The sequence below is a fragment of the Lonchura striata genome, chromosome 4, assembly GCF_046129695.1.
Source record: "Lonchura striata isolate bLonStr1 chromosome 4, bLonStr1.mat, whole genome shotgun sequence".
NCBI lineage: Eukaryota > Metazoa > Chordata > Aves > Passeriformes > Estrildidae > Lonchura > Lonchura striata.
The window spans coordinates 9097870-9116746 of NC_134606.1; the positions used below are offsets into that span (position 1 = coordinate 9097870).

At 41.1% G+C, this 18877-nt stretch overlaps 1 protein-coding gene across 1 annotated transcript in view; it reads left to right on the forward strand.

Moving 5' to 3' along the window:
• Positions 1-3340: 3340 nt before the first annotated feature.
• Positions 3341-18877, forward strand: part of FAM193A (family with sequence similarity 193 member A) — a 75959-nt gene continuing 60422 nt past the window's right edge. The window contains exon 1 of the mRNA XM_021550753.3: positions 3341-3421. The gene's annotated coding sequence lies outside the window, so the exon portion shown is untranslated. The remainder of the gene's footprint in view (positions 3422-18877) is intronic.

Sequence of the window (18877 nt, forward strand, 5' to 3'; positions counted from 1 at the left end):
AGGTTATAGCAGTAGGTCAGTGTATAGACTCCTTACGTCATTCTGCATGCAACAGGAGACCAGTACAAATATTCCAGTGAGATGGTAAAACCATATGGAGTTTTTCCAGCCACTCTGACACCCTGAAGGTAGAACTCAAAGGTAACTGTGACCTGAGCTCTCTATTCAGCATTTTATTGACTTAATGGCTCACAGGGAAAATTACAAGGCTGCTGAAACTGGGTTGGTTCAAAGGAAGAGCATGGGAAAGCCCTGCAGGGATCTGCACTGTTGATGCAGTGAGTTTTATATATGTCATTCCTGGAAAATGTGAAAAATTCTCAGAGTATAAATAATTTTTCCCCCAAAAGGGTTCTGAAATGCCATGTCATGCTTTAGATTAGCAATGAGGTAAATGAGTTTGTTCAAATGTCTGAGTTTATTTTCTTAGCGATGAGATGGAATGTTATCAGTAATGTAATTCAAGTAAGGACAAGAAACATAGTCATAGGTCTTCACAGCAGTCAAATTAATTTCCTCTGCCTTTTGTTCCGGTTCATACAAACATTCAAATCCACCACTGAAGTAGCAAGTTCATTTCTAAAACAACCTATTGGCTCAGCAGCTAATTGCAAGTGGTAGCTAAGTTCAGTGCAAACCTGTAAGAGTACTTAATTTCCCTGAGTATTTACCTGCAGGTTTAAAAAAAGACCGTGGCCTGAACAGTTTATAAAAACTCACTGTCCTGCACTGTGAATTTTAATATTGAAAGCTGGATTTAAAAAATCATCAGGATGTCCCTTATTTTCTGAAGTATAAAAGGAAAGCACTTGTTTCTTCAATAAGATTATCAGAATTAAATACTATGATGTCAGACTAAGTAGCATTACTTTAGCTCCTGTATGGTTGAGTGATTTTACTATAATAGTTTCTCATAATAATGCTTTTTATCTGTAATACATAGGGGATAGAGAGACTGACAGAGCTATAATCTTTCTTTCAGAACCACAGAGTTAAATGAAGAGGGTTCAAGTGAAAATATAATTTGGAAAGGAAGATAAAGACAGCCCTATGTAAGACTGTGTCATCATTTCAAGTGAAAGATGTTAGCTCTGAAAATAATGCCATATATTACGAAGATAAGTCAACTTCAAATTTGTACTTCAGGGTCTGAAATTTGTTTGTGGTAAAAGGCTGTGTATGTTTATGTGTACACAGCTACTCTTGCTGCTGCTATTTGCTGTTTATGCAGGGCTGTGTGTGCTGAGCATTCAATGCATTTATGAAGACTAGAGCCCTGCCACAAAAAACCCTTTCCATCTACTAGAATGTGTTCTCCTGGTTTCCCAGCTGTCTGCACGTAAAAGCAAAGCTCCTCTATGTGTACTGAGACAAACTAAGCCTGGAACAGCTTCAGTGTGGATGGCAGCTTCTACTGGCCTTTTTCCTGCTCTCCCAAAACTCCTAAGGCTGTCTTTCCCACGATCTTTTAAGACTGTATGGTCATTGGTGAATAAAAGGCAAATATGCTTTTGCTCCTGAACAATCCTCTGACCCTCTATCACAACCACTTAACGTCTTCGCCATTTTAATGCTGCCAAAGAGATTTTAGACTGTACTAAGCAGTCACCAGGTGTGCTCACACCTATAAGTTTTGCATTACACCACCCAAAGTTAAAGCATTTCTCTGCCTCCAAAGAAGGGTGTTGGAGCTGGTGGAGGGTCTGGAGCACAGGTCTGATGAGGAGCAGCTGAGGGAGCTGGGGATGTTCAGCCTGGAGAAAAGGAGGCTCAGGGTGACTTTATTGAGCCCTGCTACAGGGAAGGAGGCTGTAGCCAGGTGGGGGTTGGCCTCTTCTCCTAGGAAAATGACAGGATAAAAGGACACAGCCTTTAAGCTGCACCAGGGGAGCTTGAGGTTGGACATTAGGATGAGTTTCTTCACAGAAAGGGTGATTAGATATCGGAATGGGCAGCCCAGGGAGATGGTGGAGTCACATCTCTGGAGGTGTTTAAGGAAAGAATGGACATGGCACTCGGTGACATGGTCTAATTGGCATGGTGGTGTTTGGTCATAGGTTGGACTCAATCTCAGAGGTCCTTTCCAACCTAATGAATTCCATGATCCCACGAAGTTTTCACCAGTTTTAATGTGCTCACATCTGATTTTTGTATCATGCCACTTGGATGTGTCAAAGCGCAGAGCTACAGCATTCCACAGCATTCCACCTTTCCTGGACTTGCATGTGACTGTGCACTGTGGGGAACAAGAGGGAATCATGGAATCTTTCGGGTTCTTAAAGACCTCTGAGACCATTAACCCAGCTCTGCCAAGCCCACTACTAGACCGTGTGGCAAGCTACTAAACCATTGTGAAGCACCACATCTGCACGTTTATCGAGCACTTGCAGGGATGGTGACTCAGGCAGTGGCTCTGGCACTCCAGGGTACAGCAGTGCCCTCGGCCCCAATGTGCGGGTGTAACCTCCATTTTCAGCCTGCCTCATGTGGGATTTGAGGACGGTGGTGCCTGTGTTGCTCTGAGGTAAGGTTGCACAGAGACAGTATGACAGAACAGCCCGACACTCAAGAGCAGTGTTAAGTCGGCACGGCAGGTGGGCTGCGGCCCCTGACGCGGATATTTGCCTAAAACAGCCCCTCACGCCTCATCCCCGGGCGCTGCGGCCCCTTTAAGGAGTCACGTGGCTCTTGGGCGGCGCTGTAGTCCCTTGACCGGGGTGGCAACGCTGGCCGGCGCGGCTAACGGCAAGCCGGAGGACTACAACTCCCAGCAGCCACCGCGGGGACGGATGAGCTCATCCGCCGCGCCCAGGCGGGCGTCGCGATGCACGCTGGGAACTATAGTCCAATGCCAGTATGGGTGGTAGGTTACGGCGAAGCGCGGAACTACGCCTCCCAGCGTGCCGAGCGCGGCCGGTTCCCGTCAGCGCTGAGGGGGAGCCCCCCAACGTAAAGGGGGATCACTTTCCCCTTGTGTCCGCCATATTGGACGGTAACTCTGCCCAGCGGCGCCGGGGCCGAGCGAGTCCCCGCGGCCGTGACAGCCCCGCTCCGCCCGCGCCGCCCGGGAACCTCCGGCCGCGCCCGGCCTCGCCAGCCCCGGGCGCCTGGCGCGACCCCGCGCCCCTTCCCCCCACCTCTTTCTCCTCCCCGCCGCTCCCTCCTCCCGTGCCCGGGTGTCAGCACCATGAGTCCGGCCGACGCCAAGCGCGGAGCGAAGCGCCGGAAGAACAAGCGGGGCGGCGGCCTCGGCAGCACCGGCGGGCCGGGACCCAGCGGCGGCACCGGCGGGCTGGGCAAGGCCGGGGGCGCGGCGGCAGCGGCCCCCCCGCCGCCGGGCGCGGTGGGCGCCCTGCTGACAGCTCCGGGCGGCGGCAGCGGAGCCCCGGGCGGCGCCGGGGCCGCGGCGGGACACGGCGAGGTGAGCGGGGCCGGGGCGGGCGCGGTGACATCGCACAGCCGCGCTGGCAGCCCGGCATCCCCCCGTGCCCCGGCGCGCTCGGGCCCCGGCGGGGGTCTCGGGGCCGGGCCCCGGGCTGCGGGGAGGGGGCGGTGGGGCCGGGCAGCGTCCCCGGCTCCCCACCCTTTGTGGGGGAAGGGCCGCGCCGGCTGCGCGGGGCCGGCTCGTCCTGGGGCTTGTCCTGAAATCGGCTTCGGCGTCCCCAGCCGCGGGGTCTCACCTTAATGGAGGAGCTGTAAGAAATAGGCGCGCAGGCCTTGAGAAGGCAAAAAGACACCTCCATTACGCCCTTTTTGCAGTAGCCAACTTCGTTATTAACCAGAGGAGGTTCATTGTAGCTTGGACTGTGGTTGGCACGCTGGTGCCTTAGAATCATTCAGATATGTTACATTATTTCATTTTATGCTGAAATTGATTAGGAGCAAATTATGTTGTTTAACTGATTTTTTTTTCCCAAGAAAAAATACTCAAGGATTAAGCACTTATAAAGGTGTCCTATTGGTTCAAGTAGCAAAAGAGCAAAGACATTAATTTCTCTTCCTTTCTTTTGTGAAGGTTACCTCAAGTTTTTTGTTATCAACACAGAGCTTGTGTTCAGGTATCATATTTACAGCAGCATTTCCTGCTGACAGCATCTTCAGACTTCCATGTGCATGTCATACCACCTGCTGTTTCCTCTTGCTCTCATAAACTTGTTGAGCATGTGGAAGGGAAATAAAAGAATTGGTTTTTGTGATGTGGTATGTCTGACATACCGTGATACAACAAATGAATTTATTTTATTCTCCATGTAGTTTTGTGCCCATATATTTTGCTGGGTCAACAGTCAATCTGGTGATTGTAGGTTGACTTTTCACCCTTTCTCTTTAAAGCTCGGGTTCATGCGCTTTCATACTTGGCTCTCATACTTTAGATTAACTGTTTCTGTATGTCTGTCCTAATCTGACACTTAACTTCATGCATAATTTCCTTTTGGGACAGTAGCCTATATGTGACTTAGATATCCAGAAGAATGATGGGCCTAATGGCAAAGAGGTGTGCAGGTTTTTATTTGCAACTTTGCAAGTTATCACTCAACACTGTTCTAACTAAACCTATACCAAGAAGATGCATCTTGTTTTATATCTTAGATCACAAGCCTTTACAGGCACAGGTTCCTAGATATTGTTAAACATCATCATGCCAAGGGAAATAAAAGCAGCAGTGAAGTGATGCTCAGAATGGGATATTGATGTGGCTCCACTGCCCCCAATATTTTGATGTTTGTGGCTTGTGGTTATGTGTAGTCTATAACTTTGGTTCTCATCAGACTGTATCAGATCATTCTGAAATTTATCTTAAAAGCCAAAATCATTGCTAGTCTACCTACTTCATATTCCTTATTTCTTTCAGACTAGGTAGTTCCAAATAACATTTTTCAGTCTCTCTGAAAGTATGCCATGTCTTGAAAATTAAGTACTTTTTTTCAGCACTAAATTTTTGGGAGAATACATCTGTCTATTATAGTTGCTTACATGTTATTTGTACTTCTGTAAGTGTACACAGCATGTGACTGTCTTAATTGCTCTTTTTCTGCCTCTTGTCTAACATGTGCATGCGAGTTGTCAAATGTTTCCATTTGCCTTTGTAGTGTGATACAAATGGTTCTGAAAACTGATAGGCAAGTGGAGAGTTAAGTCAGTTAAACAAACAGATTAGTTAGTTAAACTAGAATACACCTGCAGCAGAGACCTTGATCAATCAAACAGTAAGCATACTAGAATGAGGTTTTGAGGATAGGTAAATCCCTGTGCTCAGTTTCTTGGAAGCTAAATGCTTATACCCTGTTACACTTCTTTAAAGTTGGTGTTGCTTACTCCATACTGGTTTCAATGACCTCTTTCTTGACACTTCCAATAGCTTTCCAATGGTTGTGACATGAAAATTGCCAGTACTTAAAAATGTACTGATAATCTTGTTGCAAAGGTGAAATCTTAAAACATCACTGCATGACTCTTGCTGATGTAAAGATAGGATCACCTTAATGGTATGTAAAAATTTGATAGTTTAAGGTACTTCAAAACAAGGCTAGGTCTTTTGAGTGAAAGACTAGCAGATGTTTTTTCTGGATGAATTTGAGAAAGAAAACTGTATTTTACAGGACCGATCAGATCACTGTACCTAAATTAGGTACAATGTTTGTTTTGGCTGGATGGAGAGTAAGCAACACACTAATAGCTGTAAAGTAGTAACCAGATTTGCTTTACTTTCATCTTCACATTATTCTGGGTAAGTTCCCTTTGGTGGGTAAGAGAAATCATCAACCAGTTCTCTGCTGAACAAATTTAAATATTTAATCTTTGAAAAGATGTGAAATATAATCACCAGCCCACCACAAATTTAGTGTTTGCTTCACAGCATAGTGTGTTCTACTTGTTTTCCTGCTCTCATGGCTGTCATGTATTTTCCAGCTTTTGTCTCTTACCTGGTTTAAGGACAGCTATTCTGGGTGGGGTGGGCACATCCTTCTGATTGTGTTCTGTTAGGTGATTCTTCCAAAAGTTGTCTAAAAGACAGACTAAAACAGGATCTCAAATGAATAATCCTGTGTGTGGTCCACATTCTTGTGTGTCAATAATTATTCAGAATAATGTTTACTTTGAACCTGCTTAATAAAACAGGTTGACTGTAGTTTAAAAATGAATGTGTTTATGGTTCAGACTAAAAGCTCATGTGCCAGTACTGAAATTCTAGCTAACCCTGTTAGAGCTAACTTATAAATTTGAATTGAGGTTTTTATGTGTCTTATCTGGAGGGTTTTTTAAGACTGTAGGCTAAATTCTGCATTAGAGTACATGCTAAGTCTTGTTCTGGGATGCAAGTGGGCAACTCCTAACGGGATCTTCCTGGAAGGTATGTTATTCCATGCACATGCTTTATAGCACCTGAATTCGTCCTCTGAAGCACTGTCAGATGTTTTGGAGTGCTAGTGAAAATAAGACTGCTTTGGCAGTGTATCAGTGCAAGGGAGTCTTGGTTTTGAAAACCTGTAACTGTGTCAACTTTCGCTGGAACTGGAAACCAAGACATTTACTTATCCAGTGCTGCTGCAGGATTTCTCTAGGATTTTTTCTTTCTAATAAGCATATTTATAGAAATAGATCTTGCTTTATGTTCTGTTTTGTTTTGGTTTTGTTTTAATTCAGTAATGCATTGTACCAGGGTTTCTTAATTTGATCCTATAAATTTTTGACAGACAGTTGGATTGTTGATGTTGTGAGAGGCATTTGATTATCTCTAGCAACCACTGCATAATTCATACATATACTATAGCAAATTTGGCTATTCATTAGTATGTTCAGGTATTTTGGAGTGAAGAGTGGTATGTCAGTAGCTGATCAACTACAGAAATACATTTTGTTGCAGGCTTGACCAATCTTGTATTATTAAAGGGAATAATTTAGAGAGAGAGCTGTTTTAGAATATCATAAAATACTTCAGAATGTTTTTTTATAATGGACTACTGCTTCTTAAATGGAGATTCTATACACAGCAGAATGTACATTACCAATTTCTTCAGCATCATTGTAGTTATTGTGTTTTAGTGATATCTGTGTTTGATTTGTGATTTCAGATTTTCCCTGTTCTTTCTTCCCCTTCCAAGATTCAAACACTCAGAAGAGGAGCTTTGTCAGGAGCTCAGAAGTTCAGCAAATAGCTAGCTTTGGTGCTTCTATGTAGGGCATCCTCCTCTCCAAAAGCAAACTTTTGTCTGATTTTTGTCAAAGCTCAGGTAAACTAGATAAACTCAATTAAAAAAACAGTATTAGAACCTCTGCTCCTCAGGCTGAAGTAACACTTATAAACGCTGACTTGAAGAAAAACAAGGCTTTTTGACTACCAGGTAGTAAATTTCTTCTCTGATTAAAGGTAGTTCACTGTGGGGTTTTTGGGGTTTGTTTTTTTTTTTTTTTTTTTTTTTTTTTTTTACAATAAAATGAGACAGAATGGGATAAAATTATTAGGATTTGCTTTAGATGGTATGGTTGACTTAACTTGCTAATTTAGAAGCAGAATCTAAACAGAACATTTCAGACTTTAAAACAAGCTTAGTGGTTGCATAACATTCACATTATTAGCTCTTTCATAGCTTCTTCCCATGCTCAGTTCAGGCTAACAGACCTGAGAGCAGAGGCACACGTACCAGTGATTGGGTCAGATCTCATAATGCTGCTCCTGGGAAGTGTGTGCCTATGTGTACTCATGACCTTGATGTATATCCCATCCTTGAGCCTTCCATTTCTCCTCCACCTCCTGCACCTGCAAAATCATGGTCAACTGATAATGACAATAATTGGTTGTAAATTGTTAAATGAAATATACCAAAAGTGTGTCTGAAAAAATGGCATCTGGTTCAGCAATGTCTAATCTGTATCAGCTAAGGATCCTCCTTTGGCTTTGTTGGGAGATACTTGATTCCATGTAAGAAAGCAGAGGATTTTTTTTCCCTTGCTGTATTGGTTGCAAAATGTGAGAGACTGAGAGAGAAAGAGAATTTTTTTACTCTAAGAAACAGTGAAACAGTGACTCCCTTCCTCTCCTCCCTTTTGTTTACTGGTTGTGGAAGCAAAACCTTGTTGATTTAATTTGGAACTAGATTAGTTTGAAAAGTTAATTCTGAAGTAGGTGTTTATTGATGAGAATTTTCAGGGTTCTTGTCCTGCAAGTTTTTTGACTTCAAACAGTACCTGAAATTTTATGTAAGCATTTAATATTACATTGTTTTCTTGGTTATGGCATTTATCCTGCTGTAGTATATATCTCATCTTAGGGGGAGTCTTTGGATCCTTTCTCCTTTACAGTGAGAGATCCAGTCAGCCTCTCTTCTGCCTGGTAAGGAGAGCTGAATGGATGTGGAAATTCAGATTGGTGGTTCTTGGTGCCATCAGACCTTGATGTGTATTAGCAAAGGTGGTCCTGAACAAATCCAGGCCTACTGAAGACATATTGTGGAAAAGTGATCGGGAGAAATAACTGGGAAATAAACTTGCTTTGCTTAGGATGTACAGGACTTCATGGATGTGTAAGGCAGTGTTCTGGATTTGTATGGATCTGAGTAATCAAAGAAGGTTTGATATTTATTGGGGCTCCTTCACTGATGGGAAAGGAGGTCATATATCCTTTTACCTTTTATTTAGGTAAAGGAAACAGTCCCTACATTTTCCTTTCTCGTGGTATTTAAAAAAAAATCAATAGTGACTAAGGTAGCTGTGGACTGGTCTGCTTTGAGAAAGAATATTCCATATGTGGAATTTTCCTAGGATAATGAAACATAATGAAATATTTGAGTTAAATGTCTTGAAGAATACTGCAGTTCAGTTCCTTCTTTGCTGCAAATAAAGAGTCCAACAGGGAAATTACATTTATGATGTTACTCTTAATGGTATTATGGGAACTGCCCAAACTGAAGTTTTTCTGAGAATGCAGTAGAATAAATATGCCTTTTTTTTTTGACACAACAATTACTTAATTTTGTGTTGTAAAAATTCAAGGCAGCCTATGACATTATTGACCTTTACCTCCTCGCCTGTGAGGAAACACACCAAAAATACTATCAAAGATATGTCTGAGGTAAATATTTTTTCCTAAATATTTTCTCATTATTTACTTTTTATAATAGAGGATGTATGGCTCTTTAGTGATGCAGAAGTTAGTCCAGGCACTGTTTTACAAAGTGGATTTTAGGGGGAAGATTAGTGGAGCTGCCTGTAAGCCTCTTCCAAGCTTTTGAACTGAAGTTCTTCATGTTGGACTGGTGAAAAACTTCCTTGGGTTGAGAACTTGAACCATGTTCTTAAATAATCAACACCCCTTCTTTTGCAAAAGCCACAAAGGTTGTTCTCTCCATCTCAAAATTCCTCAGAGGCAGCTTCTTGTTCTGCATCACTCTGTAGAGGGGCTGTCTCTCTCTAGTCTTTATTAAAGAGAGCCTGGAGACATTTTGGTACAAGCTGAGTGCTGAAGTTGGATAAGGTGAAAAACCTATGTAGGAGGCCATGCTTAGCCTCTACCTGCCTACTCAGTTATGATTTCTTCCTCTGAAAAAAGCCAAAAAAGTTGGAGCTCAAATAGGTTATGGTACATGCCCCCTTGGGTCATATCTTAAATCTTAAAGAGTAACTTTGCTCATTTATAAGGAGGAAATAAAATATTTACTTCATTGTACATTTTTCAGAAGAAAATCCATGTGCTTCCATGAAATATTCCTATACATAGTCTCTCTCCTCAGGCCTAGATGAACAAGCCACAGTAGGTTGTAGGTGCCTCTGTATTGTAACTTACTGTGGAAGGTCACAAAGTCCTCATGGACAGTAGTCCTTTATATTAGTCTTCCTTTCACACGCTAATCTGTTGAACTGTAGCTTTGACAGGTGTTTACTTGTGAAGGATGTTCAAAAACATGAGACCACAATCATCCAGGTAAATAATTAAATATTTACAAGGTCACAAATGTAATTATTTTGAAGTCCAGTGCTGTGGACTGCCTGGATCTTGAGCAAGCTTGTCACTTATGGCATCTGGACTTCAGGGTTCTAAGTCTTTCTCTTATGGGCTCATCTCCTCCTCCTCTTAGAACGTGCCTGTGGGAGGTAAATTGCTTGTTGTCCAGGAGGAGCCATAATAGGCAGTGAGGACTAATTTCTGGGAGAGTTCATGGATGACAGTTGCTCGTAGGAAAAAGTTGTTTTTTTTGTTTTTTTTTTTCCTTTAACTGCTTTGGCAGCAGTTCAGTGGCGTATGTTGAGCTGCAGACAGATGGAGGATGTGATCAGCTGTTGGGGCAGTGTTTGCTGCTCTAAATAGCTGTTTCTTCTCTTCTCCAGGGAAAGGTTGCAGGCTGGGTAGAGGTGTCTGGCTGGCAGCACAGGGGGCTTCACTGTTCTAGATGTAAATCTTCAGATGCCCATCTTTATTATTCTAGATATTAATTATGCCTACAATATCAAAAGTGATTGTTTAGTCATGGCTTGCATTGCAATGTTAGTTTTGCTCACTTTGATTCCTAAGTCAGTTGTTGCTCTTTTTGGAAATAGTATCTTCTTTACTTAAAGCAAGACCAAACTGTAGAGAACTGGGCAGTGTTTGGTTTATGTCACAGACCTGTACATGTGCTGTAGACATGAGCTATTAACATATGCATGCATCACTAGAATATAAAACTCTAATTATTGATGTCTGTTTATTAAATAATATATGATTGATAAGTTAGCTGTAGTAATTAAATCCAGTAGTTGTCATTTAAAAATGTAAAGGGCTTCATGAACTCATAACTATTTTATTATAGTAATTTTATTAATTAGTTATAAAAACATTGGCAACTGAAGCCCACTCAGAGGGTTTTACTACTTAGACTTGTGTGGACAACAGTGAATTAATTGAGATGTTTTTGTGTAGTTACCTTTTTACTTCCTCCTTTAGGTTTCACCTCCTTTAGGAAATGCACAGGCATAGCAGAAGTAACCTCTAAAGTTAGTCCTCAGAAAGGGTACTGGAAGGTAAGGAGTGGAGTAGTAGAACAGCATCAGAAGCTGAAGGAGGTTTTACAGTACTGGGAATCTCAGTTGTAACACTCATAAATCTGTTGAGAAGGGGGAAATGCATATGGCATGTTGTGTTAGGACCATCTATCTCCTGAGCCCACTTTTATCAAAAATTTGCTATCTAAGCTAATATGTGATGAGATTTAGTGTAGTAACCTGCCTCTCAGGTGGGCTTGGCACAGCTGTGTGCTGGCAGGGCTGGCTGCTGCCAGAGCTAGTGCAGGATAGCTCAGTGTTAGTGTTGAGCTCTGCCCGCCAGCAATTGTATAGGAGCTCTAAACATGGATATTTGCCAACTAGACTGGCATCTGAACAAGACCCTGAAGCAGCACCTTTTTTGTAGATAAACACTGCTTTCGCAAGGACTGGTCTTTTTTGCTCTGCTTTTGTTCTCCTCATATGCCAGAAGAAACAGGTGGCAGTTTGGTAAGTTAACAGAAGTCTGTGGGTAGTGAATGAGGGTGGGGTCTTTGTAGGGAGAGAATAAGACTAAAATGTGGGTTTTTTTCCTTTTGGATGAAGTAGGAGATGAATTAATGTGAATGAGGGAAGAACACTGTAAAAGAGCAAGCATTGTTGATGGTACGTGAAATATGCTTGGCCTTTTGAAATGGACAAGTGAGTTCAAGGAAGACTGTTGAATGCACTGGCTAAGTATGGCATGATGTAGACTTGTGTTTTGAATTTGACTGAGAAGTTTTGGTCATGTGCCTCAGGTTTTGAATGTCTGTCATGATACCAGGATTGTAAAGTGAGGGAAGGAAAAGAAGGCTGTCAACTGAATAATTTTCCTGAAAGCAGTCTGTTAATTAATGCAAGCCATGACTCTAAAGTCTGTGTATTAGGGGATATCTCATCTTGTGTAGTGTTGAAATATGTTGGAAAACGTATTAAATGTAGTTTATATGTAGTGTTGTAAAGTGCTGTAAGGCTCTACCTTGACTCCTGTTCTGCTTTCAGCTTTGTGCTGTCAAACTGGATCATTGATGGCTCCTTAGAAGCAAAAGATGTGGCTTTAGGCAGGGGTGCCAGACTTGAATACACTCTGCCGCCCACTTCTCTCTTTGAGGCTTTTTTCAAAGAGAGAGACCTAGTACAAACAGCTCTATGTTGATGTGGTTGAAGTCAGTACACTAACTGTGGGCACTGTAAACTTTATGATTTCTTCTGTATTTTGGAGTTAAAATAATTAAGGTTTTAAACTAGGATTTTTTTTAAATGCCAAAGCTTATTTTCTGGTTTTTGGGTGGGGTGTTTTTGAGTTTGCTTGTTTCTTTCCCTGTGTGCAGAAATAGAAACTTCAGCTCTCAGAGCAGAAGGAAGGAAGGTGATGATACATTGAATTGTACACAGAATTGTTGCAGTTGGACAGGACCTCTGGTGGGGTCATCTGGTCTAACCTGCCTGCTTGAGTAGGCTCTTCATAGTGCACCTTTCACCAGATGGTTTCCAGACAATTCTTGAATATCTCCAGTGAGGAAGAATCCACAGCATCTCTGTGCAGCCTGTTCCAGGGCTCAGTCACCTGCATAGTGAAGAAGTTCTTTTCCATGTTCAGGTGGAACTTCCTGTGCATCAGTTTCCATCTCTTGGCTCTTGTGCTATTGCCTGTCACCACTGAGTAGAACCTGGTTCCATGTGCTTGACATCCTCCTCCCAGATGCTTAAAGACATTGATAAGATGTACTCTTTGTCTTCTTTTCTTCTTGAGGCTGAGCAGGTAGTTCAGATATTTCTACTATTAGGTGCTGCTTTTTTCCACTGAGATTGGTAGTTTAATTTAAAAATGCCTTGAGTGAAACATGTTGTCCTAGGCAGACTTTTGTTAGTTTATAAATATTAAAGGAAGTTAAGGAACCTCTTTCTGTAACTATATCAGACTCAACAGTTGACCATTTCAAATGTGTTGTAGGGAATATTTCACTGAGATAGATATGACACTGAATTTGGATAACACTAATGCTGATGCAAGCCCAGAGACACTTTTCATGGACAGATGCATGAGTTGAGAATGTGTGTGTGCATGTTCTGAGGCTTTTTGGAACATGGTGTATTTTTTGAATATGGGTTAAAGAGGTTGCTATGTAAGTGTAGGAATGAAGTAAATACTTCGTATGTGTGCATGGAAATTATTTTTGAACAGGAGAGCACACATATATGTGGGCTACCAATGGACAAAAAAGTACCTGAGTAAATGTTTAAAGGTTCTTTGCCACACTGTCTCATCATGAAACCAATCATTGGGAATAGAAGAGTTCACCTTAAAAAGCAGTTCTGAGCCACAGTACGGTTCTGCCAGCCTGTGGTGTTTAATTGGTGTGGAGTTAATGACCAAAAGATTTCTTAATTGCCATAATGCTTCCAGGCTGCTTATCTTCAATAAGCTGCTGCCACAGCAGATGGTGGTTTAGCTGAGGTTCACTAGAAGTTTTTCACAATTTTGTTTTTATGGCCTTAACTTATCTATGTGGCTGTAGCTCATGTGTAGTTGAAACCCAGACCTTCACTGAAATAGGCTTCAGATGAATTATGGTTTTAGTTTGTCATCCAGCAAGGGATAGAGCTCTCCTTTACAGTCAAAGAAACTTTGCAGTTTTATCTGTGTGATCATCTTTATTTTATCTTGACATTTTTTCCTGGCTACTCCCAAGATTTCTCTCCACTATACTGTCATTCTCCACTTCTTTTCAGGGAGTCTGCAGGGAATTGTACTGGTGTCTGCTGTGATTTGAGACAGCTTGCAGTAGCAAGTCAGCCTGAAGCTGACTAGGCTGGGATTTTTTAGCATCATAGTAGTCTGAACCACAAGAATAAAAGTGGATAAAGTTCCATAATTTTTAGATTAAAAAAAAAGCTTTCAAAAAAAATTCTTATGCTTTCAAAGGAAAAAAAAAATACAATTACTTTTCTGGCTGGAAAACAGGCTGCCAAACTTCTACAGTATACACTAGTTAAGAGATTTGAAACCTTATGTAGGAGGGTATGGAACTTTGTACTGAGAAACATTGCATAGTAACTAAGTTAAATATTAATTATTTAATGTTTTCAGAAGTGCTGTCATTGGTGACCTAGCTTACTGCTTTCCAGAATTATGCGGAAATTATGACAATCACACATTGAATATTATTTACACTGCTTGTTGTATTTTTTTTGTAAACTTCATGGCTGCATCTTAAAAAATGAAGAGGAACTTTCTTCTGTCAATATCCAAAGTAGTTCTGGGCTTGTTTTCATTTTTATTCTGGTGAAAAATCTAGTGATTGTGTAAGGTTTCAGGGATTGTTCTGATTGCTAAAAATTTGTTAAAACCTTGCTAGAAATGGCCTATGGCAATTTATTCTTTAAGTAGAACATTCAGACAGAAGTCAGAATGTATGCTTGCCTTTGTGGCTTTTAACTAAGGTCACAGAAATCAGGCTTTGTCTAAATGTGAAGCCAGTTTTGAGACAAGCTCTGAAGTCAGTGAGTTGCACTTGATAGTGTTACCTGTTGGTGAAATTGGCTCATCCTCTCAGTCAGGTGTTACTGATGATTTGACACCTAAGCTGCAAAAGTCCATGGTAGTCTGTCTGTTCTCTGCTAAAACCTAGAGGATCCTAACTGGTATTAGGCTTTCCTTGCACTGAAAACACTTAAAAAAAAATCAAAGAAATTTACTCCCAACTCTGTTTATATTTGTGATAATCCTGAGAAAGTCAGCATGGAAAAAGCTCATGATCAGGATGAAGTCTTAACTTGGTGAAATAGCATATTAATAGTGTACAATGTCACAAAATGGAGAATCACATTGTTAGTTAAGTTGGGAAGGATCTCTGAGGTCATGGAGTCCAGCCTTGACTGATCACCACCATGTCAGCTAACCCATAGCACTGAATGGCATGTCCAGTCATTTCTTGAATGCCTTCAGGGATGGTGACTCCACCGCTTCCACAGACAGTCCATTCCAATGTTTAATAGCTATTTTCACAAAGAAATTCCTTCTAATGTCCAACCTAAACCTCCCCTGGCACAGCTTGAGGGCATTTCCACTTGTCCTGTTGCTGGTTACCTGGGAGAAGAGACTCAGCTGGCTACAGCCTCTTGTCAGGGAATTATAGAAAGAAATAATGTCACCCCTGAGCCTCCTTTTCTCCAGGCTAAACACCCCCAGCACCCTCAGCCACTCTTCATGCAATTTACCCTGTAGACCCCTCACCAGCTTCTATGTCCCTCTTCTGGACCTCAGTGACTTCCTTGCTGTGAACTGCTGAGAACTGAACACCAGGACTCGAGGTGAGGCCTCTCAGCAGTGCTGAGAATTGCAGTCACTGTCCTGGTCCTGCTGGCCACACCACTGCTGATCCAGGCCAGGGGCCATTGGCCTTCTTGGCCCCCTGGGCACACCTGGCTCATGTTCAGCCCCTCTCAACCAGCACCCCCAGGTCCTTTTCCACGGGCCCTTCCCAGCCACTCTGCCCCAGCCTGTGGCACTGCAGGGGTTGTTGTGACCCAGGGGCAGGACCTGGCACCTGGCCTTGCTGCACCTCAGACCCTTGGTCCACTGATCCAGCCAGTCTAGATTCCTCTGCTGAGTCTTCCTACCTTCCAGATATCAACACTCCCACTCCAATCCTCAGTATGTGAGGTATTGCCTTAATATTAAAAAATAATTTCCCAATAATTGTATTTTTACGTTTTAATTGTTTTCCTAAGTTGGGGATGAATTTGTCTGATGGATTTTTTGTTTTTTGTATGGTTTCTTTGTTACTCATTTATTTCCTTCTTTTTTATTACAGGAAGTTAGTCTTCACTGTTTAATTTTACTTGACATTGTCTTGTCTCTCATACTTCTACCACAAATATATTCTTTGTATAGTGTGCTTGAGTAGTTTAACTTTTTGAAATTACAGGCAAAGTTTTTTTAGTGTTAGTATTAACTCATGATCAGCAAAAAATAGGCGATGCAATGGACTGCCTTTATTCATGCTTTTAAGACTTTATGACTGGAAATTGTGCTTGTCTTAATTTTTTCAGCAAAATGGATATTGTGTAGGATGGCATTTTTGACATGAGAGAATTTGCATAGCTATGGCAGTAATATATTAATGAATGTTACTACATGATCAGAAAGGTGGTAGGTCTGATAATGATTTCTTTTATAGGTGTCTCTGCTTAGTGGACTTTACTGGAGTTTAGTGGAGCACAAACCCCTGTTGTTAAAGCATGAGATGACCACTGGAAGATATCTTTCTGGCACCTCTTGTGCCTCTCCTTCCAATATGCTGTTGGGATTCTTTTCCACTTAAGTGAAATTCGACTGACACTATTGAACAGGAAGGATTTTGGTAGCTCCTATTTATGGAAAATCAGTCTTTGTGGTCAGACCTCTTGAGCTAGTTGGCCTGGATAGCTGGAAATTTTACTGGGTAGGCTTACAGCTCCACTATGCTGCCATAAATAGGAGTGGGAGAGGCAGAAAGGATGGCTGTTTCCCATTGCTACTGTGTGGATTTATCATTCTAATTAGGCTGTCTTTTTTTTTTTCCATTTTCCTAATCACACTTTCATTTGAGCATTTGTGAGAGAGAGCACGTGTGTGGGTAACTGGTGAGCAGGCAGGTAGTCTGACCACCACAGTCTATCAGGAGCTGTGTAGCTTTTTGACCCTGTTTTTTCCCTCTGTGAATCGTATCAGGTAGACTCCACTAATTCTTGACCTTTTAATCTTCTTTTAAAATATTAAAGCACATTAGTATTTGTAATTATATACCTTGATAAATATTAAAAGGTGGATTATTTGTCTGAAGAATACAATTTATTTTCTTTAACATTGTTTTATGTTGTGGTTTTTAAAATATTTTTTTGGTCATTGTTGTTTTGGGGTTGCTAATTGCACTCTAGGAAGTAGACAAAAATCCAAGCAGCCATCTTTGTAAACTAGCTCCTTAAATCTGACACCAAAGCTGATTGTAATATTCCAGAATATTTTATCAGTGCTCTAAAGTCTTAACTTCAAGGTTTTTTCCATGCTTATTTTTATCTCATTCATCTGTCTTCTGACCAGTGGAGACAGTACTGATTCTGCTCTTGTTACTTGTTTGTTTAACCTGCTCTTAAAATGACCTATTTGATGGAGACTCCACAACCTCACCAAGCAGCCTATTTTTACTCATAACTACTTTGCTGTTAATTTTCTATTGCATAGAATCCTCCCTTGCTGCAATTCAAACATTTTGCTGGTTATTCTGTTTGCTGTGGGTAGAGAGAGCTGACTCTTCTTTCTCCTCAGTATTCTGACGTGTAAGGTTGGTGTTCCCAGTTCTCTCAGCCTTTTCTGACAGATAATATTGTCTATGTCTGGTGGTACTTCTGTTGTGGCTTTTCTCCAGCTGTTATTGTCTGGCTCCAAGACCTGTGTTCAGAATGAGTTGCTTACTGGAACAGTATTAGGTGAAAGGACTTTGCTGTTAATTGCACTCTAGGAAAAACCCTGTGTCACATAACCTGTGCATCCCAAGTTGCATTCATTCTTTCCATTAGTCTGACCTTTTTGACTCCTCTTTTGCATATAGTCATTTAGAACTATTTGGAAATACATAGTAATTGTCAAGATCTTGCTATTTAATTTGGTCATGAGAACGTTTCAGTACTTAAGGCTATAAAAAACATTAATCAAGTAAATAATGACACTTATTCTTCCTCCCCTGTGTAAATCTTTCATTGAAGAAAATTTTACTGGTTTGACATAACCAAAGTGGCTGTTCCTTCTCTTCATATCATCCAAGTGCTTAAAAAGATTGTTAGGGCATATTTAACTTTTCTGGGAACTGAAGACAATCCATTCATCAGGTGTTTCTACCTTCACTATCCTTTTATTTCTCCGTCAGTTTTTGGGGTTTTAATTTTTTTTTTTTTTTTCATGGAGGGTTGGGGTTTCTTTGAGAGGAGTGAGGTTGTTTCTTTCTTTTAAAGAAAGGGTTTAAATAGTTCACCTTTTTCTAAGCTTATGATTATCTAAGACATCCTCCATGAGTTTTCAAATACAGGAGTATTGATTTTTGAGGTGGCTCAAAGGATTTCCTGAGGAAGTTTCTTAAATGTTATCAGATCTTGCCTACTTGGAAAAAAATGTAAGTATGACTCTTTCTAATAGTCAGTTGATTCTGGGTGGATATTTTTACTCCTTTACTTGTGCTAATTGTGCTGGTCATCTGTTTGTGATAATTATCACCTCTTTGGTGATAATTGTTATTCATCAGTCTCTTTTCTCTCTTCATTCAGCAATGGAGAAATTCTAGTAGTAGTAGTATACTGATAGAATGATTTCTTAGTAGCCTCAAGCTGTTTAGTAAGAATTGTTTAGTTTTGTGCCTTTAGCCTTTCATATTTGTCCCTCTTACTCTCTTGCCATTGTTATATTTGTTACACCCTTCATGTGTGCTTTTTCTGAGTCATTATCCTCTTGCTATGTTTTCTGTTCTCTTGCTGTGCTTGTTTTTTTTGAATTTGTTTCTATTGTATCACTTGAGAATTAACTCTTCCTTCCCATAGACTTGTCATGTGTCAGCTCTTAGTGATGTGAAATTTGTCTCTTGCTATTCTTCCTTCCTTTCCCTCTTCAGTAATCATGGAATTGATGGTTCACTTCCAGTGAAACTCTTATTGTTTACTATCAGCTAGTTTTTTGTTGCTGCTACAGCTCAAGGAAGTGTCTCCAGTTGCTTTCTGTGTTTTAAAAATTTACATTCCTTGAGCCATTCCCAGTAGATGCCTAGATTCTTATAATTTCCTTTTAACAAAAAATCTTAGGGTTTTTTTTCCCCCTTTCAGAAAGGATAACATCTGTCTGTTGTCCTTT